The sequence below is a fragment of the Oncorhynchus mykiss genome, chromosome 8 (genome assembly GCF_057628025.1).
Source record: "Oncorhynchus mykiss isolate SJ-2025 chromosome 8, ASM5762802v1, whole genome shotgun sequence".
In the NCBI taxonomy this organism is placed as follows: domain Eukaryota; kingdom Metazoa; phylum Chordata; class Actinopteri; order Salmoniformes; family Salmonidae; genus Oncorhynchus; species Oncorhynchus mykiss.
Window position 1 is genome coordinate 26,399,211 of NC_143029.1, and position 27,479 is coordinate 26,426,689.

Sequence of the window (27,479 nt, forward strand, 5' to 3'; positions counted from 1 at the left end):
GTTAACACATTATACATCCATAATATTTCAAGTGGCATTATCTTACAAAACCTGAGCTCAACTGTTTGAAAACAATAATAGAACATAAAGGATAATCATACTCAAGGCAAAACAAGTCCTGTCACACTAGTTTAGTTGGAGTCATAATATGGACTTTGGGTGGAGTGACATGTGTTGTTCTATGAAGTAGTTGCCTATATCTGAATATACACACAGTAGCTAACATCTTGTACATGTACCCATCAATGTAAAAAAGGTATGATTTCATATTTCAGAGAGCAAGCTGTGCTGCTCATTATAAAGGTGTATAAGCTAATAGGCCTACTTTCTCTACTTTTTCACTTGGACTATCAGTTGCCAGTGAATCCAGATGCGGCTATTGGAGTACAAAAGTGAGTGTGTTTTTGTTTTTCTTAATATGTAGAAACGGTCTAACTGTACGCTTGCCCATGGCATTTAAATTTAAGCCGTTAAAACATGTCTCCAGTGTGTTCATATATATAAGAATGATGACTCCATGTGTAATCTGTACTATGTCTGTTGTATCAGCAGGTGTGGATCAGGAATGGCCCACTACTTGGTGAGGCAGTGCTGTAGTGGTGGTGGGACCAGTGCTGTTGCTACTTTCATGAAGAAGGTTAGTAGCTCCCCCTTCCCTTTGACAAAGATAGCCCTCTCCGGATGAAGTGGAATCCATACTCCTTCATGATGTTATAGCAGTCCTCCACCACCTAGGGGCAGTACATCATAGGGTAATGACAGATAAAAATGGTCCACAGGTCTATATGACAAAGTGACGTTTTCCATAAAAATTCGGAAGCAATCTCTCCCCAATGAAAGCAGTTCAGCCTAAAACTGTTTAGTAAATCCCGAATTCCAGCAATAACAACACACATACAGTTCCAGTCAAAAGTTTGGACACACCTACTCATTCAAGGGTTTTTCTTTATTTTGACTGTTTTCTACATTGTAGAAATGCCGAGAGTGAGCAAAGCTGTCATCAAAGCAAAGGGTGGCTACTTTGAAGAATCTCAAATATAAAATATATTTTGATTCGTTTAACACTTTTTTGGTTACTACATTATTCCATGTGTGTTATTTCATAGTTGGTACAGGACGGCAGGCAGGAAACAGGAGACAAAGGGCTGTGAGACATAGGTTTAATCCTAGACACATGAAAAGTGCGATTGAATACAGAGGGTGCGAGGCAACAGAAGAAAGCAGAGGGGCTAAGGATTTTAGAGATGGGGAAAGGCCCGATGAAACGGGGGGAAAGTTTACGCGACTCCACCCGGAGGGGCAGGTCCGGAATGGAAAGCCATACCCCTCTGCCCGAGCCGATAGCGTGGAGCAGGGGCCCTGTGGCAATCCGCCTATCGCCGATACCTGGATGTGGTCTTTAGAAGAGCGACCCGGGCTCTCTTCCAGGTACGGCGACAGCGGCAGACGAACATCTGGGCAGAGGGTATCCCAAGGAACACTCGAAGGGCGAGAGACCAGTGGCCAAGCAGGGAAGGGTGTTGCTGGCATATACCAACCACACAAGTTGCTGGCTCCAGGTGGGGAGGTTGGCGGAGACGAAGCAACAAAGAGCCGTCTCCAGGTCCTGATTGGCTCACTCCAACTGGCCATTGGATTGGGGGTGATAACCAGAGGATAGGCAGGCCGACGACCCTATGAGGGTGCAGAATGCCTTCCAGAACCGGGAGGAGAACTGAGGACCACGATCGGAGACCATGTCGACCGGAAGTCCATGGATCCGGAAGACCTGCTGCACCATGAGCTGAGCCCCCTTCTTGGCTGAGGGTAACTTGGGAAGCGGAATAAAATGGGTGGCTTTAGAAAATCTATCCACCACCGTCAGGATCGTGGTGTTGCCATCTGACGGAGGAAGACCAGTAACAAAGTCCAGGGATATATGGGACCAGGGGCGGTGAGGAACGGAGTGGTTAAAGAAGGCCAGCCGGAGTTTGCTGCAGAGTATTATTTTGTGCACACACAGTGCAGGCAGCAACAAACGCGGAGATGTCAGAAACCATGGAACACCACCAAAAGCGTCGTCGGATGAAAGCCAGGGTCCGACGGGAGCTTGGATGACAGGTCAGTCTCAAGGAATGTGCCCATTCCGGAGATATTCCATGTTTTTATCGTCAGTCCACACTAAGAATGGGTGTTCCGCCCCCTCCAACCAGTGCCTCTACTCCACCAACACCATCTTGATGGTGAGGAGTTCTCGATTATCATAGTTCCTTTCAACAGGGGTAGGACGATGGGAGAGAAAAGCACAGGGGTGCATATTTTGGTCCTGGGCAGAACGCTGGGACAGGATAGCCCCCACTACGACATCCAAGGCGTCAACCTCCACCACAAACAGAGGGGACAGGTCCAGATAGATTAAGATGGGGTCTGTAGTGAATCAATGCTTGAGGTCCGAGAACACCTGGTCAGCTGCTGGAGACCACGTGAATGGAACCTTGGGAGAGGTGAGTGCTGAGAGGGGGGAAGCCAGGGTGCTTTAACCCCAGATGAAGTGGCTGTAGAAGTTAGCAAATCCCAGGAAATGTTGCAGCTGCACTATGGATGTGGGTTGAGGCCAATCCACCACCGCTCTCACCTTATCTGTATCCATCTGTATATGTCCTGCAGCGATGACGTATCCTAGGAAGGAGAGGGTAGAGCGATGCAATTCACACTTCTCCACTTTAACGAAAAGTTGTTTCTTCAGGAAACACTGAAGGACCTGTCAGACATGGAGGACGTGCTCTTGAGCTGTAGGTACCTCTGTTGAGGTAGACAAACACGAACTGGTTCAGCATGTCCCGGAGCACATCATTGACCAGAGCCTGGAACACAGCGGGAGCGTTGGTCAGTCCAAATGGCATAACCAAGTACTCATTGTGCTCACTAGCCATGTTTAACGCTGTATTCCACTCATCTCCTTCCGTATCCGAACCAGATTGTAGGCGTTCCGAACGTCCAACTGTGAGAATAGGGTCGCTCCCTGAAGAGGTTCGAAAGCCTAGGAGATGAGTGGTAGAGGGTAACGTTTCTTAACTGTGATGTCATTAAGGCCCCGTTAGTCGATACACGGGTGCAGGGTTTTGTCCTTCTTCTCCACAAAGAAGAACCCTGCATCGGCGGGAGAGGCAGATGGACAAACATTCCCTGCAGCGAGAGAGTCCTCAATGTACTTCTCCATAGCCTTGGTCTCTGGACCCGACATGGAGTAAAGGGACCATGTTGAAGACCTCCCAGAGGTCCAGGCACTCCGCGGCAATGGCGGAGATATCCGAGGCTTCTCCCAAGCCTGCAGGAAGACATCCCGGGGCAGGCTGTGCCGACTTAAGGCAATGTGCATTGCAGAACGGGCTCCAACCCACGATAGAACCAGTAGCCCAGTCACTCAGGGGATTGTGCTTCTGGAGCCATGAATACCCCAAAACCATGGGTACATGGGGAAATTCTATAAGCAGGAACTGCATACACTCACTGTGATTTCCTGATACTCGTAGGTTGATAGGAAGCGTATTGCAGGTGACTCTACCAATAGAGCGCCCTTCCAGCGCTCTCACGTCCATGGGAACGGAGAGGGGTTGAATGGAGATGCCCAGCTCCAACACCAAGGTAGCGTCGATAAAGTTCTTGTCGGCCTCAGAGTCAATGAGCACCCAAAGATATTTGGCCTGGTCACCCCACAACAGGGTGTCATGGAGAGGGGTACGAGTAAGGGGAGATTGGAATAACTTCGTATGGCTCACCAGAGTACTCGTACCTGCAGATGAGCCTGGTCTTTTTAAATGGACAGGTGGAAATATAATGTCCTGTAGTCTCACAATACAGACAGCTCCTGGTGCTCAATCTAGCCCTCAATCTAGCCCTTCCCAGAAGCTTGGGCTCTGGAGGAGGTGAGTCGACTGCCCTCTGTGATTCCCATTGGGCACTCAGGTGACATCGGATTCCCTCTGTAAGGTGGACATCAGGAACTTCCGTTATTCCTCGGAGGCGAGGTGGGAGCAGTGGGCGAGCGAGTGTGACCGGGAACAGAACTCCTCTCCCTCCTATGTTCCCGTAGCCACCCATTAGTCCGTAAGGTCAAGGCGATGAGGGAGTCGAGGTCCATGGGAAGCTCCCGGGCTGCGAGCTCATCTTTAACCTCCTCCGATAATCCGTGAAGGAATGTGTTGAAAAGAGAATTCAGGTTCCAGGCAATCTCAGTGGCCAACGTGCGGAAATCTACTACGTAGTATGCCACACTTTGGGAGTTTTGACGCTTCTAAGTAGCTTCTAAGCAGCCTCTCTCCCAGACAACGGAGAATCGAACACCTTCCTAACAAATTTCCCAGCTAATGAGAAAACAGTCATGATGTTTCATTTCAGATTTAACAAGACAACCGTGGGGCTAATTTGAATGGGCACCAACAGTAGATTTTTGGGGATCTTAATATCCGTACTAGTATGACTCATGTGACGTCACAAGGTTTTATAAGGGTTAGAATGAAAAAGAAGGTAGTAGACATGAGAGGAAATGGGACAATGTGCGTTATCTGAATGTTGCCCATCACCCCTGTAGACTCCATTCTGCTGGCTATGTTGACTGTGTTGCCCCAGATGTCATAGTGAGGTTTACGAGCACAGATCACTACAGCCAACACAGAGCCCTTATTCAGACCTAAGGGGGAGAGGTATGTTATGGCACACACACACACACACACACACAAGCAAAGCATGAAACTGTTGAAGGACTGGTTGTTGAGTTTGGTGAGAATTATTTACCTTTATTTAACTAGGCAAGTCAGTTAAGAACAAATTATTATTTTCAATGACGGCCTAAGAACAGTGGGTTAACTGCCTTGTTCAGGGGCAGAACGACAGATTTTGTACCTTGTCAGCTCGGGGATTCGATATTGCAATGCCTTCGGTTACTAGTCCAATGCTCTAACCACTAGACTACGCTGCCTCCCCAATGACCCTGCATGGCCAGAGCAATGTCTGCCAGGTCAGCTAAGTGCTGCCAAAGCTCTAACAATGACTAGAGGAGCAATAGAGCCTTCATCATTATCCTCATCACAATCATCATCAACACCATCATCATCATCAACACCATTAGCAATGCTGTTATCCTCTACATGATCGGTGTCCCCCCCGCGTGTCGGTTGAGCTAACGTGCGCTAATGTAATTAGCATGACACTGTAAGCAACAAGAACATTTCCCAGGACATAGACATATCTGATATGGGCAGAAAGCTTAAATTATTGTTAATCTAACTGCACTGTCCAATTTACAGTAGCTATTACAATAAAATAATACCATGCTATTGTTTGAGGAGAGTGCACAGTTATGAACTTGAAAATGTATCAATAAACCAATTAGGCACATTTGGGCAGACTTGATACAACATTTTGAACAGTAATTCAATGGATCATTGTATCAGTCTAAAACTTTGCACATGCACTGCTGCCATCTAGTGGCCAAAGTCTAAATTGTGCCTAGAGTCCTAAGTCATATGGCCTTTCTCTTCCATTTCAAATAATCTTTTTTTAAACGCATGCTTTTTTATTTGTATGATCTTTTACCAGTTTTAATGTATTATATTCCCCTATATTAATTTCACATTTCCACAAAATTCAACGTGATTCCTTTCAAATGGTTTCAAAAATATGCATATCATTGCTTCAGGTCCTGAGCTACAGGCAGTTAGATTTGGGTATGTCATTTGAGGTGAAAATTGAAAAAAGGGGTCCGATCCTACATTGAGCTTGATTTGACATTCTGTATATTGAGCTCAGTGTTATCAGTTGCTGTGGTTACCGGATCTGTTTGTATTGTTCTCGAGTGTGACTCCATACAAAGAAGAGAGACCACCCCCCTAACCCGACCCAAAGAAAGCATTCCTCCCACCCCTTCCCATCCCACCCAGCAACCAAGGTTGTTTATCAGTCCCCCTCCTAACCATCCATCCCCTGAGTCTCCCCTTACAATCCCCCCAATCACCCCCATCATCCCCCACAAAGACCAGAGACACCAAGTGCCACCCCTTCCTCGTGGGCCTGGATGCAAAGAAAGTAACAAAAGTCTAAATAAATATATATTATTGGTTTGTATGTGTGGGGCTTCAGCAGAGGCGGTTCTTTGACGAGCACCATTCATTCTCGCTGGAGATAATTCTAATGTTATAACTTGTAATAGTAACTGTATCCACTGATTAAATGGGAGAGAGTGAGGCGATTGCCATCTTAGAGCCAACATTTTTTTTCTCTCGCAGCAGTACTGCCTGCCAGCAGTAATCTTCTCTGATTAATTGAGAGATTCAAGGGGCTATCATCGTTAAGTAACATAATAGATGCAAAGCATTTCATATTTAAATTCATGCACTTTGAAATTAATTTTGTAACTTTGCCCCAAAAGCATTTAACCGCAGGGCACTCCCACATCATATGAAGGAATGTTCCTACCTGAGTTAGAGGACACAGTGAACAGTTGGGAGTTGGGGCCAATTTCATCGTAAAATGTTTCCTTGTTGTTAATACCGTCTGTGAACAAACTTAAAATGTATAAATTGATGGTTTGGATTATGGGATGCAAAGGTCATATTTTTCCATATTTTGTTCCAGTTGAAGTGGTTGTTCAGATTCAATTAGATCTGTGGACCATACTTTTTAAAAATATAGATCAGTCCTTTTGTGAACCCAGATAATTTATTTATAAATACCATAATTGGATGGTTCGGTAGTTGGGTTTCGCAAGGGACTCCATAGGCCAGCATTGCTGACCAAAGTTGTAAATATAGAAAAAATGAGTTGCCTGGTAATGTGTATTATTCAAATCATGGAATGGTCTGCAACCATGACTGTCCATGACATCGTTAAGGGTACCGATTCCACATTTGAACCATTGGGAGGGATGCAAAAGGCCGCCCTCCAGATCGCAAAGCATTATTGTGAAATATTGGAGTATGGGCTTGCCATGTTGATTCTATTTCATTTTTATTTTTTTAAAATTTTGAGCCAAATATAAATCGTGTTAGCAATAATAATAGGACTAAAGCAATATGCAGAAATAGCTCTGCAATTTCCAGGTTGCAAAAATTCTAATAGTTTTGCATAATTTCTGTTTGCGTGACAATACAAGCAATGTACAGTGTAGAGAATCATTGTACCATCAAAACCTCTGTGAAAAACATTTTCAATAACCAAAAATATTGTATTTTCAGCTGTTTGAAGCTGGTGTACAAAACCAAAAGTGAAAGACACAAAAACTAAACCTAAGCACAAGAAGCATAGAAATAGCACACATAGAACAGATATAAAGCTTCTTAGACTTGCTTTCAATGACAAATCTATAATTCACATTTATATGTGAATTTGGTTGGATCGCCCAAAAAGTTACATATTTCAGCTTTGACCTCTACGGGATTGGTGTCCCTATACCGGGAAGGTTGTTGCTAACGTACACCAATGTCACTAGAATGATGTAAGTAACAGCCAACTTTCCAGGACATAGACATGTCTTATATGTGCAGAAAGCTGAAATTATTGTCAATCTAACTACACTATCCAATTTACAGTAGCTATTACATTGAACAAATACCATGCTTTTGTTTGAGGAGAGTGCACAACAATAAAAAACTTTTATCACGGCAACTGGTTTGATACATTCACCTCTGACAGTGTCTCCTGACCCCTCCTGTCTCAGCCTCCAGTATTTATGCTGCAGTAGTTTATGTGTCGGGGGGCTAGGGTCAGTTTGTTATATCTGGAGTACTTCTCCTGTCTTATCCGGTGTCCTGTGTGAATTTAAGTATGCTCTCTCTAATTCTTTCTTTCTCTCTTTCTTTCTCTCTCTTGGAGGACCTGAGCCCTAGGACCATGCCTCAGGACTACCTGGCATGATGACTCCTTGCTGTCCCCAGTCCACCTGGCCGTGCTGCTGCTCCAGTTTCAACTGTTCTGCCTGCGGCTATGGAATCCTGACCTGTTCACCGGACGTGCTACCTGTCTCAGACCTATTATTTTACCATGCTGGTCATTTATGAACATTTGAACATCTTGGCCATGTTCTGTTATAATCGCCACCCGGCACAGCCAGAAGTGGACTGGCCACCCCTCATAGCCTGGTTCCTCTCTAGGTTTCTTCCTAGGTTTTGGCCTTTCTAGGGAGTTTTTCCTAGCGAACGTGCTTCAACACCTGCATTGCTTGCTGTTTGGGGTTTTAGGCTGGGTTTCTGTACAGCACTTTGAGATATCAGCTGATGTACGAAGGGCTATAAATACATTTGATTTGATTTGATGGTAAATTCAATTGAAATGTAGGAAATGGGTTCTACGGTTTGAACCCCTGATTTTTCTGGTCCTACACCTACCCTGCCATTTAGATGTGTAGGGAAAATAATGTATGACCTTCCTGGGAGTGTGTAAACCTTTATTACCATATAATTTGTGTATGTTCTCTATAGTTATGTACTTGAAAATGTATCAATTGACCATTTCGGCACATTTGGGCAGACATGAATCAAAATGTTGTGCAGTAATGTAACACCATGCCCAAACCGGACCCGTTGCATGCACGAGCGTTGCTAAATAAATGTACACATACATGTTATTCAATCATTGCACCCACACTGCTCGCGCGCATCAACTAGCGTCTGTGTTGCCGGGCGCTAAAATAGGTGATTCTATTTGTGACGCAGAACTCGCTGCAAGTTCTGCCTCTTCCATCTGCTCATTGGTTTTTAGAAGCATGTACCCATGTGGGTGATTGAAAGATGAACTGAGGTCGGTTGTGGCAATGCACCTTATATGAAAGTTAGTTTCCAATCGCCATATAAAGTACAAAGAAGAAAAAGTTTCCTGGAAGGAGGAGAAATGACTGGAAACGATTCGGTTGACCGTTTTATGTTTGGATTTTTTGTCAGAGTAGAGGACCTTATGTATTTCAGGTAAAATAACAACTCAATATTTACAGTGCCTTGCGAAAGTATTCGGCCCCTTTGATCTTTGCGACCTTTTGCCACATTTCAGGCTTCAAACATAAAGATATAAAACTGTATTTTTTTGTGAAGAATCAACAACAAGTGGGACACAATCATGAAGTGGAACGACATTTATTGGATATTTCAAACTTTTTTAACAAATCAAAAACTGAAAAATTGGGCGTGCAAAATTATTCAGCCCCTTTACTTTCAGTGCAGCAAACTCTCTCCAGAAGTTCAATGAGGATCTCTGAATGATCCAATGTTGACCTAAATGACTAATGATGATAAATACAATCCACCTGTGTGTAATCAAGTCTCCGTATAAATGCACCTGCACTGTGATAGTCTCAGAGGTCCGTTAAAAGCGCAGAGAGCATCATGAAGAACAAGGAACACACCAGGCAGGTCCGAAATACTGTTGTGAAGAAGTTTAAAGCCGGATTTGGATACAAAAAGATTTCCCAAGCTTTAAACATCCCAAGGAGCACTGTGCAAGCGATAATATTGAAATGGAAGGAGTATCAGACCACTGCAAATCTATCAAGACCTGGCCGTCCCTCTATACTTTCAGCTCATACAAGGAGAAGACTGATCAGAGATGCAGCCAAGAGGCCCATGATCACTCTGGATGAACTGCAGAGATCTACAGCTGAGGTGGGAGACTCTGTCCATAGGACAACAATCAGTCGTATATTGCACAAATCTGGCCTTTATGGAAGAGTGGCAAGAAGAAAGCCATTTCTTAAAGATATCCATAAAAAGTGTTGTTTAAAGTTTGCCACAAGCCACCTGGGAGACACACCAAACATGTGGAAGAAGGTGCTCTGGTCAGATGAAACCAAAATTGAACTTTTTGGCAACAATGCAAAACGTTACGTTTGGCGTAAAAGCAACACAGCTGAACACACCATCCCCACTGTCAAACATGGTGGTGGCAGCATCATGGTTTGGGCCTGCTTTTCTTCAGCAGGGACAGGGAAGATGGTTAAAATTGATGGGAAGATGGATGGAGCCAAATACAGGACCATTCTGGAAGAAAACCTGATGGAGTCTGCAAAAGACCTGAGACTGGGACGGAGATTTGTCTTCCAACAAGACAATGATCCAAAACATAAAGCAAAATCTACAATGGAATGGTTCAAAAATAAACATATCCAGGTGTTAGAATGGCCAAGTCAAAGTCCAGACCTGAATCCAATCGAGAATCTGTGGAAAGAACTGAAAACTGCTGTTCACAAATGCTCTCCATCCAACCTCACTGAGCTCGAGCTGTTTTGCAAGGAGGAATGGGAAAAAATGTCAGTCTCTCGATGTGCAAAACTGATAGAGACATACCCCAAGCGACTTACAGCTGTAATTTGCAGCAAAAGGTGGCGCTACAAAGTATTAACTTAAGGGGGCTGAATAATTTTGCACGCCCAATTTTTCAGTTTTTGATTTGTTAAAAAAGTTTGAAATATCCAATAAATGTCGTTCCACTTCATGATTGTGTCCCACTTGTTGTTGATTCTTCACAAAAAAATACAGTTTTATATCTTTATGTTTGAAGCCTGAAATGTGACAAAAGGTCGCAAAGTTCAAGGGGGCCGAATACTTTCGCAAGGCACTGTATAACCCAGGACAAATTAGCTATCAACAGAAAGCTAGCTAGCGAAATAGGACAAATTAGTTAGAAACTACAAGCTAGCAAGCTACATTGCCATAAATGGTTAATGCTTTAATGCTTTTCGACCTGTCTCCAAATTAATTCAATTGGTTCAGAGTTTGTTTTGATATTTCAACCTACATGTCGTGGTCGCGTTTGGTGTAGGGGGACAAAATCAATTTGCACACGATGGCGCATGCGCAAGTCCGGCATAGTGGAAACTGGATCAGTCTGAAACTTTGCACACACACTGCTACCATCTGGTGGCCAAAATCTATATTGTGCCTAAACTCATATGTGATTTTATGGCCTCTTGCATTTCAAAGATGATGATTTTATTTATTTATAGAAAACGCATGTTTTTTGTTTCGTATTATCTTTTACCAGATATAATGTGTTATATTTTCCTACGTTAATTTCAGATTTTAATTTTTTTTTTCCAAAGCAGTGGTTCGCACTTTCAGTTTTGCGCGAATGCTTCCATCAATCCACGGTTTCTGATTGTGGAATGTTTTAATAGACGCTTGTGGGTACAACATTACCGATGCACTTGCTAATGAACTCGCTCACCGAATCAGCGTATTCATCAATGTTGTTGTTTGACCCTATGTGGAACATATTCCAGTCCACGTGATCGAAGCAATCTTGAAGCGTGGAATCCGATTGGTCAGACCAGCGTTGAACAGACCTGAGCACGGGCGTTTCCTGTTTAGTTTCTGTCTATGGGCTGGGAGCAACAAAATGGAGTCGTAGTCAGCTTTTCCGAAAGGAGGGCGGGGGAGGGCCTTATATGCATCGCGGAAGTTAGAATAACAATGATCCAGGGTTTTACCAGCCCTGGTAGCACAATCGATATGCTGATATAATTTAGGGAGTCTTGTTTTCAGATTAGCCTTGTTAAAATCCCCAGCTACAATAAATGCAGGCTCAGGATGTGTGGTTTCCAGTTTACATAGAGTCAAATGAAGTTCGTTCAGGGACGTTGATGTGTCTGCTTGGGGGGGAATATACACGACTGTGATTATGATCGAAGAGAATTCTCTTGGTAGATAATGCGGTCGGCATTTGAATGTGAGGAATTGTAAGTCAGGTGAACAAAAGGACTTGAATTCCTGTATGTTGTCATGATCACACCACGTCTCGTTAATCATAAGGCATACACCCCCGCCCTTCTTCTTACCAGAGCGCGATGCGTGAAGAAACCAGGTGGCTGTACCGACTCCGATAGCGTGTCTCGAGTGAGCCATGTTTCCGTGAAACAAAGAATGTTACAATCTCTAATGTCTCTCTGGAAGGCAACCCTTGCTCGGATTTCGTCTACCTTGTTGTCAAGAGGCTGGACATTGGCGAGTAGTATGCTCGGGAGCGTTGTGCGATGTGCCCGTCTACGGAGCCTGACCAGAAGACCGCTCCGTCTGCCCCTTCTGCGGCGCCGATGTTTTGGGTCGCCAGCTGGGATCCGATCCATTGTCCTGGGTGGTGGGCCAAACAGAGGATCCGCTTCGGGAAAGTCCTGGTCGTAATGTTGGTGAGTTGACATTGCTCTTAAATCCAATAGTTCCTCCCGACTGTTTGCAATAAAACCTAAGATTTCCTGGGGTAACAATGTAAGAAATAACACATAAAAAACAACATACTGCATAGTTTCCTAGGAACGCGAAGTGAGGCGGCCATCTCTGTCGGCGCCGGGTGTTGTTCAATTCAATAAAATAAAAAAATGAAATCCACGTACAACATGTCTACAAAGGACTATAAACACAGCATCAATATAACATGAACTTGAACATTCACCTCTTGGAAAGAGAAAGCGAAACCAATTACTTGGATTGACAAAGGGTCAAGATGTATGGCACCTTCTTTCTCCAGCCTTGTGTGAACCTGCAGGCTGAGACATCAGATCTGCCCTGCCGCCACAGTCATAAATTACTCTGCGCAATGAGCAACCTCCAAGAACTGTCTGGCATGACTCTAAAAGCTCGCCCATGGCAGCACAATAAAACACCTTAATAAAGGCCACCACGGAAAATGCTGCGGTAGCGTGTGCATGCAAAAGACAATGCCCGCCAATACAACAACCAAACTACTTCTGCAAAAGCACTTGTGCAACCAATACAATAACATCAATGGCTGTACGGAATAATACTACAAACAACAAACAATACGGAGAGCAGTATTGGCAACTCATACATCAAAATGAGCAACAGCCATACAGTAGAACATATGGCTGAAACGTATCAAAGTACCAGTAAGTAATTAGTGGTAATTACCTAGCCCCCCCTAAGAACAGTGTTTAATTGCTGACACAAAAAAAGCAATGTTTGGGAAGAAATGGTATGTGGATGAAGGTCATGCTTAGGTGAATAAACTACAAAGGGAAATAAATGGCTACAGTTTAGGGGACCTTCAATGCTGCAGACATTTTTTGGTACCCTTCCCCAGATATGTGCCCTGACAGAATACTGTCTTGGAGCTCTATGAAGAATTCCTTAGACCTCATGGCTTTGTTTTTGCTCTGACATGCATTGTCAACTGTGTGACATTCCAGAAGGACAGCGACTCCACCAATTAGGCCTTTATGGTAGTGTGACCAGACGTAAGCCACTCCTCAACCTGACAGAGCTTGAGAGGATCTGCAGAGAAGAATGGGAGAAACTCCTCAATCAGCTTGTAGCATCATACCCAAGAAGACTCGGGGCTGTAATCACTGCCAAAGGTGCTTCAACAAAGTACTGAGTAAAGGGTCTAAATACTTACGTAAATGTGATGTTTCAGTTTTTTTTAAATAAAATGTGCAAAAATGTATAAAAACCTGTTTTTGCTTTGTCGTTATGAGGGGGAAAAAACAATTTAATCAATTTTAGAATAAGGCTGTAATGTAACAAAATGTGGAAAAAGTCAAGGGGTCTTAATACTTTCCGAATGCACTGTAGGTCACAAATAAAGCTATCCCCAGTAAAATTGGAGCCCAACTCGTGAGTCCACCTCCTGCACTGCTCATACTTAATCAATTCCCCACCTGTGACTGAAAACAGGGGGAGAGATGCCAATTGAAAAGCTCTCTCTTAAAAACGTAGCTAACTATCCAGCAATATGACATAAAATGCTGTGTAAACAGCTAAAACTGTAAAGCTATCAGTCACTAGTGGAAACATTTACCACTACCACATTAAGTTACGTTATCTTTTTAATGTATTTTACCTCAGATGATCTGGTAGTAAGGTTGTTAGCTAGCACTCCTCGCAGCTTATGCTAACTAGCTAGCTGGCTTGCATTTACTGCTCGTGAAGTTGCTAGCTAGCAAATTAGCATAAACTGGCGCTAACTGGGCATTAGTGGATTATTTATCTTAAGGCTTTCCTATTTGTATATTTAAAAATCAATTATAAATATAACTTAATTGGATTATATCTACAACTAAAAATATTTTAAAATTTGATAAACTTACCTCAAAATAGTTTTGTTGAAATATCTCCCAAAGTTGTGATGACACAAAGGAAATCTTTCGTTGAGCAAGAGCAGTGGCAGCCAGGAAAAGTGTTCTGAAAAGAATTTGGTGACATATTGTGGTCTTTATGTGAAATACAGGGGGGATAGTTACCCCCTAGTACCCTACACAGCATGTAAAAATAAATAAAAAACCCTGCAACTTACATTTTTATGACATTCAGACATTTGTGTTACTGTTGACAGTAAAAAGTCCTCAGAAACATGCGTCTTCTCCAAATCAAATTTTATTGGTCACATACACATGGTTAGCAGATGTTATTTATTGCGAGTGTAGCGAAATGCTTGTGCTTCTAGTTCCGACAGTGCAGCAATATCTAACAAGTAATATCTAACAATTCCACAACAAATACCTAACACACACAAATCTAAGTAAGGAATGGAATAAGAATATATAAATGTATTGATGTCAGAGCGGCATAGGCTAAGATGCAATAGATAGTATAGAATACAGTATATACAAGTGAGATGAGTAATGCAAGATATGTAAGAACAGGCTGGGGTCAATAATCCAGTGTGGTGAGGCAAGGTACAGAATGGCAGGCAGGCAGGCTCAGGGTCAGGGCAGGCAGAAAGGTCAAAACCGTGAACAACTAGAAAACAGGAACTAGAACAGACAGGAGCAAGGGGGGAAACGCTGGTAGGTTTCACAAAACAAAACAAACTGGCAACAGACAAACAGAAAACACAGGTATAAATACACTGGGGATAATGGGGGAAGATTGGCAACATCTGGAGGGGGTGGGGGGGGTGGAGACAAGCACAAAGACAAGTGAAACGGATCAGGGTGTGACAGTCAACAGAGAATAAATGTATTTAAAAAAAACCTGCGTTGGGCTGTGTGAACTAATTTGAGTAAGTAAGTCTTCGAGACTGGACAACAATATTTTGAAAACAAATTAATCTCTGTGTTTATCAAAGATAGGGGGCAATAGTGAAAACACTGGGTAGCAGCTTACCCTTTTTTTTAAATAAAGCTAAATTAGTGCTGTATTCACATCTCTCCCAAATGAACCTTGTGAACAGCTGTATTAATCATTTTGAGCAATAGTGGACCTAATTGATTCCAACATTGTAAATAGACCTTAGGAGGAATAACCAGCCCATCCAGGTGATTTGCCTTTATTCATGTTATCCAATGCCCTTTTTAGTTCATTTAAAGAGATTTGGGCTCCCAGCGACGTGTCTTCCTCTGTTGAGAGAAGAGGAGTTCTTAATTATTTTAGAAAGGACTTAGTCTGGCTTGGTGTGGATTTAAAATCAGAGGTGTACAGTTCTTTATAGAAGCGGGAGAATCTTTGATTCATTTGGGTTCTGAACGTATTTCCCTGTTTCAGATTCAATAGTTGCTATATCAGCTAATTGATCATTACTGCGTACCTTGTTGGCCAGTAAACGACTGGGATGATTACCATGGACGTAATGGTTGAGTCTAACTCGATGGATGGCAAATTCTGCTCTCTGCCTTATCAATAAATTAAGTTCTGTCTTGACTTTGGAAAGAGTAATAGCTACCAGGTCTGAAAACAGTGTTCGTTGTGAACTTAACAATGACCTTAACAAACATTTCCCAATCTGATATCTCCTTTAATTGTGATTTATTCAAAAAAAAAAAAAAAATTAAACCTTTGGTGGCATCTCATAGAATCCGAGGGTCATCCACTGAATTTTTATTGATCATTATTAATTTATTTAGTTCAATTTCAAATTGATCACAGAATGTAGGATTTTGTAGTAATGAAATATTGAAATGCCATCTTGTGGCTCTTTCAGGAGATTCTGAAATTTGAAGTTGGCAATAGTAAGCGTGGTGGTCAGTAAAGTGCATTGATCAAATTTCTATTTGCTTGATAAAAGACATGTAGATAATAGTATGTAATCGATTTGTGAGATTGATTTATGCCTGTTTGAGTAGAAAGTGTACTGTTTTGCTTTAGAGTTATGAGCTGACCAGGTTTCAATGAGGTTGTAATCAGAGAGTATATGCTAGAGAGCCTTGGTTGCTCGTGGATTATTGTTGTTCTTATTAGATTTGTCTCGCATGTACAAAATGGCATTCATGTCTGTCCCAATAACCAGATGGAATTGCAGATATTTATGAATTTGGAGCGTACACATTAATAAAGGCAATTTTCTTTCCATTATGGATAACTTGAGGTCTTTACCCATGATAGTGATGTTCTGTTCCTTATTTATCATTATGATTACACCTTTAGTTTTGTTTGGGGCTGATGAAAAAGCAGCCAGTTTGTACAAATGGTTCTCTATTCTTTTTGGAGCAGGTGTGTTTCTTGGAGCAGGTGTGTTTCTTGGAGCAGGTGTGTTTCTTGGAGCAGGTGTGTTTCTTGGAGCAGGTGTGTTTCTTGGAGCAGGTGTGTTTCTTGGAGCAGGTGTGTTTCTTGGAGCATTGCTATATCAACATGGTTTCTTGCTAGAATATCAAGACAGCTGGAACGTTTAATAGGACAGTTTAGGCCTTTCAAATTCTAAGAGAGAATAGCTAGCGTTGCCATTGTTAATTTTTTTTATTTTTTTTATTATTAATGATGTAATTGTTATCTTTAGTGTTAATAAGCCCATTGATGTGAAACAAAAAGCATGACCCACAGGGAAACCCACCCATTGGTTATTCCCCACCCAGAACCGCCCTGTGAACCATTCCCCCACTTCCTTAAATATTAAGGGGAATCTTAAGGTATTGAGAAAGAAAGAAACTAAAACATGAAATAAGTAAACATGTACCCCTTCAGACCTTTAAATGTAAGTTTGCAGACTTGATGAAAAGAAGATGAGAAAAGAAGTAGGCGAGATATAACAACAGATTTGCAAGGCTAAAGAGTCAAATAGGATGGCTATAGGAGTATAGGATAGGATATAGGATAGCTTTGATTGATAATTGATCCATCAGCTTCATTATTATTAGCAATATTGTAACGGCATTCTTCCTCCTCTTCTGGATCGGAGGACCAATGCGCAGCGTGGTAAGTGTCCATAACGTTTATTTTAAGATATAAACTGAACACTATGAAATATAAAACAATAAACGTGAACATGAACGAAAACCGAAACAGTACCGTGTGGCAACAAACACTCACATGGAAACAAACACCCACAACTCAAAAGTGAAACCCAGGCTACCTAAGTATGATTCTCAATCAGAGACAACTAACGACACCTGCCTCTGATTGAGAACCATGGCTGAACTCAAAACCCCAACATAGAAAAACACACATAGACTGCCCACCCCAACTCACGCCCTGACCATACTAAATAAAGACAAAACAAAGGAAATAAAGGTCAGAACGTGACAAATATGGTCTAAATTACTTTAAACATAAAGTACCCTCAATGTGTATTAAGCATTTAGGTGCTCTATACTATGTACAAAGAAAGAAAAAAGTAGAGTGTATGTGCAGGAAATGCAGGCTAAAATCTTCACAATAATTAATCATGGCCTGTAGGCCAAGTCCTCCTGGGAGATACATTCAGAAGTGTAAACAGAGGGGGACAGCCATGAAAAAAAAGGATTGTGTGGTATCCCATTTGGGACTGGCCATCTATTCTAAACAGTTTAGCCCACGTAATGCGCTGTAGCCCCACAAGGAAGCAGCCCCAGTCTGTATGAACCTTTGATATATTGTCCATTGTTCATTAATTGACGTGAAGTTATCATTATCTAAATGTCCTGGACCATAGGCAATATAATGAGAATGAAGTCCAATGTTCAGCAATAATAATAAGTGTTCCTTTTACCCAATTGAAGGGTGTCCTCGTTGTTTTATGCTGAGGGCAGCATCACAGCCATGGGCTAGACTGCATGATTGTGCATGGAAAGAATACCTGAATATATTTGTCGGCTTGTCCCTTTTGTGTGTTGGGCTTGATGTGTTTCTTAAGGAAGTATTGAGCCTCCTTGGCAGTGGAAAACGTGTGTTGTATTCTGGAAGGTTATGATGAGTTTTGCCGGGTGGATGAAGCCGCATCTCAGGTTTAGCTAGCAAAGCTTTGATCTCACCTCATTGTACTATAGGTCGTCATCTGTTTCAACAGTTCGGCACTCAGATCTGGGTAGATGCTGATCCTCTTCTCCACATAAGTAAGAGCTCCCGATTGAGACGAACAATTTGCCGTTTGACTTAAAAACTGTGGATTCCAACAATCATACACTGGGATCTGTTCCGGAGGGGACCCATGCGCCTTGCTTCTCCAGACAAAACAGCTCATAGAAATGATTGGTCAAGAAGGATGTTGGGTTGCTCACTTCCATACCAGTTTCAAGTCCTATGACCCGCACATTGAATTCACGGGAATAATTTTTGAGTGATTGTGTTTTCTTTTTTAGGAGATTGATTTCCCCTTAGCTTAGTTCGCGCTGTGTCCAGATCATGGAGTCAACACTTTGTCACATTGGCCGAAAAATGGGGAAGCTCGCAAGCCGAAGAACACCATCCCAACCGTGAAGCACAAGGGTGGCAGCATCATGTTGTGGGGTGCTTGTGTAACAGTACAAATTTAGACCGTCCCCTCGCCCATACCCGGGCGCGAACTAGGGACCTTCTGCACACATCAACAGTCACCCTCGAAGCATCGTTACCCATCGCGCCACAAAAGCCACGGCCCTTGCAGAGCAAGGGGAACTACTACTTCAAGGTCTCAGAGCAAGTGACGTCACTGATTGAAACGCTATTTAGCGCCCACGCTAACTAAGCTAGCCGTTTCACATCCGTTACACTTGCTGCAGGAGGGACTGGTGCACTTCACAAAATAGATGGCATCATGAGAAAGGAAAAGTATGTGGATATATTGAATCAACATCTCAAGTTGAAGTTAAAGCTTGGTCGCAAATGGGTCTTCCAAATGGACAATGACCCCAAGCATACTTCCAAAGTTGTGGCAAAATGGCTTAAGGACAACAAAGTCAAGGTATTGAAGTGGCCATCACAAAGCCCTGACCTCAATCCTATAGAAAATTTGTGGGCAGAACTGAAAAAGCATGTGCGAGCAAGGAGGCCTACAAACCTGACTCAGTTACACCAGCTCTGTCAGGAGGAATGGGCCAAAATTCACTCAACTTATTGTGGGAAGCTTGTGTAAGGCTACCTGAAACATTTGACCCAAGTGAAACAATTTAAAGGCAATGCTACCAAGTACTAATTGAGTGTATGTAAACTTCTGACCCACTGGGAATGTGATGAAAGAAATACTAGCTGAAATATATCCAAAATCAAATCAAATCAAATTTTATTTGTCACATACACATGGTTAGCAGATGTTAATGCGAGTGTAGCGAAATGCTTGTGCTTCTAGTTCCGACAATGCAGTAATAACCAACAAGTAATCTAACTAACGATTCCAAAACTACTGTCTTGTACACAGTGTAAGGGGATAAAGAATATGTACATAAGGATATATGAATGAGTGATGGTACAGAGCAGCATAGGCAAGATACAGTAGATGGTATCGAGTACAGTATGTACAAATGAGATGAGTATGTAAACAAAGTGGCATAGTTTAAAGTGGCTAGTGATACATGTATTACATAAGGATACAGTCGATGATATAGAGTACAGTATATACGTATGCATATGAGATGAATAATGTAGGGTAAGTAACATTATATAAGGTAGCATTGTTTAAAGTGGCTAGTGATATATTTACATCATTTCCCATCAATTCCCATTATTAAAGTGGCTGGAGTTGAGTCAGTGTCAGTGTGTTGGCAGCAGCCACTCAATGTTAGTGGTGGCTGTTTAACAGTCTGATGGCCTTGAGATAGAAGCTGTTTTTCAGTCTCTCGGTCCCAGCTTTGATGCACCTGTACTGACCTCGCCTTCTGGATGATAGCGGGGTGAACAGGCAGTGGCTCGGGTGGTTGATGTCCTTGATGATCTTTATGGCCTTCCTGTGACATCGGGTGGTGTAGGTGTCCTGGAGGGCAGGTAGTTTGACCCCGGTGATGCGTTGTGCAGACCTCACCACCCTCTGGAGAGCCTTACGGTTGAGGGCGGAGCAGTTGCCGTACCAGGCGGTGATACAGCCCGCCAGGATGCTCTCGATTGTGCATCTGTAGAAGTTTGTGAGTGCTTTTGGTGACAAGCCAAATTTCTTCAGCCTCCTGAGGTTGAAGAGGCGCTGCTGCGCCTTCTTCACAATGCTCTCTGTGTGAGTGGACCAATTCAGTTTGTCTGTGATGTGTATGCCGAGGAACTTAAAACTTGCTACCCTCTCCACTACTGTTCCATCGATGTGGATAGGGGGGTGTTCCCTCTGCTGTTTCCTGAAGTCCACAATCATCTCCTTAGTTTTGTTGACGTTGAGTGTGAGGTTATTTTCCTGACACCACACTCCGAGGGCCCTCACCTCCTCCCTGTAGGCCGTCTCGTCGTTGTTGGTAATCAAGCCTACCACTGTTGTGTCGTCCGCAAACTTGATGATTGAGTTGGAGGCGTGCGTGGCCACGCAGTCGTGGGTGAACAGGGAGTACAGGAGAGGGATCAGAACGCACCCTTGTGGGGCCCCAGTGTTGAGGATCAGCGGGGAGGAGATGTTGTTGCCTACCCTCACCACCTGGGGGCGGCCCGTCAGGAAGTCCAGTACCCAGTTGCACAGGGCGGGGTCGAGACCCAGGGTCTCGAGCTTGATGACGAGCTTGGAGGGTACTATGGTGTTGAATGCCGAGCTGTAGTCAATGAACAGCATTCTCACATAGGTATTCCTCTTGTCCAGATGGGTTAGGGCAGTGTGCAGTGTGGTTGAGATTGCATCGTCTGTGGACCTATTTGGGCGGTAAGCAAATTGGAGTGGGTCTAGGGTGTCAGGTAGGGTGGAGGTGATATGGTCCTTGACTAGTCTCTCAAAGCACTTCATGATGACGGAAGTGAGTGCTACGGGGCGGTAGTCGTTTAGCTCAGTTACCTTAGCTTTCTTGGGAACAGGAACAATGGTGGCCCTCTTGAAGCATGTGGGAACAGCAGACTGGTATAGGGATTGATTGAATATGTCCGTAAACACACCGGCCAGCTGGTCTGCGCATGCTCTGAGGGCGCGGCTGGGGATGCCGTCTGGGCCTGCAGCCTTGCGAGGGTTAACACGTTTAAATGTCTTACTCACCTCGGCTGCAGTGAAGGAGAGACCGCATGTTTTCGTTGCCGGCCGTGTCAGTGGCACTGTATTGTCCTCAAAGCGGGCAAAAAAGTTGTTTAGTCTGCCTGGGAGCAGGACATCCTGGTCCGTGACTGGGCTGGATTTCTTCCTGTAGTCCGTGATTGACTGTAGACCCTGCCACATGCCTCTTGTGTCTGAGCCGTTGAATTGAGATTCTACTTTGTCTCTGTACTGACGCTTAGCTTGTTTGATAGCCTTGCGGAGGGAATAGCTGCACTGTTTGTATTCGGTCATGTTACCAGACACCTTCCCCTGATTAAAAGCAGTGGTTCGCGCTTTCAGTTTCACGCGAATGCTGCCATCAATCCACGGTTTCTGGTTAGGGAATGTTTTAATCGTTGCTATGGGAACGACATCTTCAACGCACGTTCTAATGAACTCACACACCGAATCAGCGTATTCGTCAATGTTATTGTCTGACGCAATACGAAACATGTCCCAGTCCACGTGATGGAAGCAGTCTTGGAGTGTGGAGTCAGCTTGGTCGGACCAGCGTTGGTCAGACCTCAGCGTGGGAGCCTCTTGTTTTAGTTTCTGTCTGTAGGCAGGGATCAACAAAATGGAGTCGTGGTCAGCTTTTCCGAAAGGGGGGCGGGGCAGGGCCTTATATGCGTCGCGGAAGTTAGAGTAACAATGATCCAAGGTCTTTCCACCCCTGGTTGCGCAATCGATATGCTGATAAAATTTAGGGAGTCTTGTTTTCAGATTAGCCTTGTTAAAATCCCCAGCTACAATGAATGCAGCCTCCGGATGAATGTTTTCCAGTTTGCAAAGAGTTAAATAAAGTTTGTTCAGAGCCATCGATGTGTCTGCTTGGGGGGGGATGTATACGGCTGTGATTATAATCGAAGAGAATTCTCTTGGTAGATAATGCGGTCTACATTTGATTGTGAGGAATTCTAAATCAGGTGAACAGAAGGATTTGAGTTCCTGTATGTTTCTTTCATCACACCATGTCACGTTAGTCATAAGGCATACGCCGCCGCCCCTCTTCTTACCAGAAAGTTGTTTGTTTCTGTCTGCGCGATGTGTGGAGAAACCCGTTGGCTGCACCGCTTCGGATAGAGTCTCTCCAGTGAGCCACGTTTCCGTGAAGCAAAGAACGTTACAGTTACAGTATATAATTCTCTCTACTGTTATTCTGACATTTCACATTCTTAAAATAAAGTGATGATCCTAACTGACCTAAGACATATTTTTTACTAGGATTAAATGTCAGGAATTGTGAAAAACTGAGTTTAAATGTAGTTGGCTAAGGTGCATGTAAACTTCCGACTTCAACTGTACGTGATATTACATGTTGAAAATTCTTTAAAAATAAGCCATGAGAAAGCCACATGTTATCCAATTATTCAGTTACTGTACTAAAAATAACACGCACACGCACACAGTGGGGTTAGATGACTCACACTGTCAAGTGTGTCTACTTGTGTGAAGTCACCGACTCCCCCTCATCTACGGAAATTTTTTTGCAGCAGCCCCACCTCTAAACTACTTTCCGTGGCTATGTAATCTTCTCATCATTTGACTGTCTGTACAGCTCCTACAGAGGAGAAACCAAACTGAAGGGTAAGAAAAACGTTTTACAGCTCGCTGTATTTTCTCCCCATACCCTTTCTTTTCCCTTCTTGTTTGTATTTTCATTTTCCCTCTATCTTTTTACTCCCCATTCCTTCTCTCACCTCGTCTCTCTTAGAGCCCTGGAAGTGTTGGGCGACATGTTCAGGCTAGAGGTCGACCGATTAATCGGAATGGCCGATTAATTAGGGCCGATTTCAAGTTTTCATAACAATCGGAAATCGGTATTTTTGGGCACCAATTTGCCGATTTTTTAAATTTATTTTGTATACTTTTATTTCACTAGGCAAGTCAGTTAAGAACACATTGTTATTTTCAATGACGGTCTAGGAACGGTGGGTTAACTGCCTCATTCAGGGGCAGAACGACAGATTTTCACCTTCCAATCTTGCAACCTTACAGTTAACTAGTCCAACGCAATAACGACCTGCCTCTCTCTCGTTGCACTCCACAAGGAGACTGCCTGTTACGCGAATGCAACAAGCCAAGGTAAGTTGCTAGCTAGCATTAAACTTATCTTATAAAAAACTATCAAAATCACTAGTTAACTAACTACACATGGTTGATGATATTACTAGATATTATCTAGTGTGTCCTGTGTTGCATATAATCTGACTGAGCATACAAGCATACAAGTATCTAAGTATCTGACTGAGCGGTGGTAGGCAGAAGCAGGCGAGTAAACATTCATTCAAACAGCACTTTCGTGTGTTTTGCCAGCAGCTCTTCGTTGTGCGTCAAGCATTGCGCTGTTTATGACTTCAAGCCTATCATCTTCCGAGATGAGGCTGGTGTAACCGAAGGGAAATGGCTAGCTAGTTAGCGTGCCCTAATAGCGTTTCAGACGTCACTCACTCTGAGCCTTCTAGTAGTTGTTCCCCTTGCTCTGCATGGGTAACGCTGCTTCGATGGTAGCTGTTATCGTTGTGTTGTTGGTTCGAGCCCAAGGAGGAGGGAGGAGAGGGACGGAAGCTATACTGTTGACTGGCAATACTAAAGTGCCTATAAGAACATCCAATAGTCAAAGGTTAATGAAATACAAATGGTATAGAGGGAAATAGTCCTATAATTCCTATAATAACTACAACCTAAAACTTCTTACCTGGGAATATTGAAGACTCATGTTAAAAGGAACCACCAGCTTTCATATGTTCTCATGTTCTGAGCAAGGAAGTTAAACATTAGCTTTCTTACATGGCAAATCTTCTCCAACACTTTGTTTTTGAATTATTTAAACCAAATTGAACATGTTTCATTATTTACTTGAGGCTAAATTGATTTTATTAAGTTAAAATAAGTGTTCATTCAGTATTTTTGTAATTGTCATTATTACAAATAAATAAATAAATAAAAGCGGCCGATTAATCGGTATCGGCTTTTTTGGTACTCCAATAATCGGTATCGGCGTTGAAAAATCATAATCGGTCGACCTCTAGTTCAGGCAGCATGTTGGTGACCAGTGCTTTATCTCAAACACCCTAACCTTCTAGTCATGCACCTCAATCTTTCACAGGAACAGCTTATTTGACTGCCTCTCCACCTAGGTGTATGTGTGTGAGAAAGAAAGAGGTGAGGAAGCGGAACGTGTGGAGAAAGCTCCTACAGACTATTGTTGTTGGGGGAATCAGAAAGAAGATAATTATGATTATTTACGAGTTACAGGCTGAGGCTCATTGAGGTCTGACTCAATCTGGTTCTGAGGTGTGATTGTGAGGATGGTCAGGAGGAGGTGACTCACATGTCTGGGAAAGTAGTAGAAGCTTATCCTCATGATAATGACTATCACTGTCATCAGGTACTTGGAAGGGACTACAGATGTCCTGAGGACAGAGAGAAGAGGGGGGAGAGCGAGAGGGAACATATTGAGTATCCACGGCTTTACACTTTACCTACCTACCATTTCAGTACATGTTTTTAGCACCACTTGAGGGGTTATTGTTCCTCACCTGTAGCTGGTAAATCGTATGAAGTCATATAGTTCGTAGATGTCCCTCCAGCTGTAGATGTTGACGACACCCGTTGTCACAATGACCAGCAGCATGAGCCCCAGCTTGACCAGCTGGCTGACCCCGCACCAGTATATGGTGGTCGCCACGAGTGACAGCACCGCATATGTAGCTGTGGTGTTTGGGGTTCTCGGAGCAACTCCCTATTCTATCCACTCTTTCCCCTTCTCCTCCTCACTTACGTCTCTTCGTTCTCTCTCCAGCAGCTCCAGGTTAGGTAGTCTATTCAGCTCCTGTTCACACTCCCTGGCTTCCGTCTTCTTGTTTATCTAACGCTGAGGGCTTGTCACAGGTCAAAGGTCATAAATAGGCTCACAGTGAAATTCACACACTTTAGTCAAATATAAAGGAAATCTTAAACTGAAAAATTGAAAGATCAGGGTCACACAGTGTTTCTTGGTAGATTTAAACAAATCTACTTTGAAACAGAAGTATACACCTCACACACATGGTTATGGGATTAAAAATGTTGAAATGTATTACATTTTTAGTTATGTACATCACAGAAGACTGAAATATAACAAAACCATTTGACATAGAAACACCGGATTTTCGGCAGGTTTTTTTAAATAATGTTTATTATAAAATTATGAAAAATATGAATAACATTCCACCCATGAGGTCACTAGGTAATTTGACTGCAGGAAAGGGCTACATGTTAGGTGTACCTGTGTGTCTTCCTGTTTGCACTCTATTGGCGTGGCCCGGACTGAGCCAATGCTCCCATTGGTCTATGTGGTGTTAATCAACTGGGGAGAGTTTCCATTCTGAAAAACGAGGGGGGAGATAGAGGGAGAGGAATATAAAACATTTCATTTACAGAACCATGCTAGACAGAAAGAGGTCATCTCTCACCACCCCGTTGAGTCTGTTGACCTGGGTGGTTTCCTTGGGGACCAGTAACAGTTAGGTGTCTATGCCTTTCTCCAGCAGGTACTTACACCTCTCCCCTCAGTTTCCCAGCTCTAGGTCAAACTCTCCATAGTCCTCTGGGAGATGTGGACACGCAGGGAGAACACGTGCACGCATGCACTCTCATCCTTCCCCTAACTTACGAGACGGCCTCCACCATGGCCAGGCCCATTATGATGGCGCAAACTGTGTGGTCGTCACGGTAACCAGGCAGGCCACAGATACAGTAGTAACAGTCTCCCAGGATCTTGATACACAACTGGTGGTGTTGCTGCATGGAGGGGGAGGGTGGAGAGAGGAGAGAATCAACGACAGACATGATATGAATGTATGTCATGAGCTGTGTGTGTTTGTGAGAGAAATAAACAGTGTATTTTAAAAACAGCACAAGGAAGTCGGATGAGTGTGAAAGTCTCATAACATGACATTGTCGTGAGAGATGAGGAGAGGGAGAGAACAACACAAGAAGACTTCACTTGCTTTGGCAATGATAACATATGTTTCACATGCCAATAAAGCCCCTTGAACTGACTTGAAACAACGCCATGGAGAGACAAAGCAAGACATACACGCTGAGGAAAGCTGGTTAAAACCCACTAAATCACCAAACAGGATACTGCAAGAGAGACAGAGACAGAGAAGGGGGGGGGGCGCGTCAGAGAAAACAAAATAGCTTAATAGATGTGTTCTGATAAACTGGCTGCACTCATCTCTCAGAAGCCTCCACTGCCCCTTTGGTACTCTGGGAATGCTCTCTCTATATAGGGCCCATACTGTTTGCTCCACAAATAGTAGCAGTCAGGGACAAGCGTAGGAGAGGATAGAGGATGGAGGGCACGATAATTGTCTCATCAGCTGCAGTGACTTCAGACTGTAATTCAAGCAGCACTGAGTGTTCCAGCACATTACTAACAGTTATAGGTGACAGCACACCTGTAAAGTGGTAAAAGGTCAGTGGGGCATCAGGCCACACACACACACCTGCTGGGTACATAGCTGCGGGAAGTAGTTTGGGGGTGGGGCTGCTGCGATTTCTTTGCATAGGTGAGGGGGAGACGGTGACTGCACACAGGTACAACACCCAGTTAACCAGGAGCTGGGGGAGAGGGGCAGATAGGGGGAGGCATGAACATATCAACATGCTGCTGAAAAGGAAGTCGTGACTGACAGGTTTTGAGGGGTGCTGTGGGAGCATTGTGATGCTCAAAACCAATATATGCTTGACCCGAAAATGTGGTCGGAGGCGCTGTATGGATGTTGTGACGCAATTGCGAAGCCTCTGGAGGCATGCAGAGGCCAAATTGAGCTCAGTACCGCATCACCATGTGCCGCCCAAATGATGTAACAATGCGGAGGGTTCCCTATAGCTCTGCATTGACATGATTGGTTGACGGTAGGTGGGGGTGGTAGGTCCTGTATAAACACAAACTCACTTCCTTGACAACAAGCTCTGCTTCAACAACAATCTTCAAAAAATAGCCTCAGCTCTGTGTACCACAGATCCCTGCAAAGCTGGCTTGCCTAACCTGATACACAAAGGCAACTGATTAGCTGAGTTTAGAGTGTTGTGTGATGTTTCAGGTCTTCTCACCTGTATCATGCACTCTCTTACCGGCCAGTGTTTCACTTACACAAGCACCCACCTCCCATTCTGCCCACACCTCCCAATCTCTACCCACGTCCACCTCTCCTTTACCT

General features: G+C 43.5%; 1 pseudogene; it reads right to left on the reverse strand.

The window, feature by feature from the left end:
• Positions 1–436: 436 nt before the first annotated feature.
• Positions 437–27,381, reverse strand: LOC110529218 (adenylate cyclase type 3-like; annotated as a pseudogene).
• Positions 27,382–27,479: the final 98 nt, after the last annotated feature.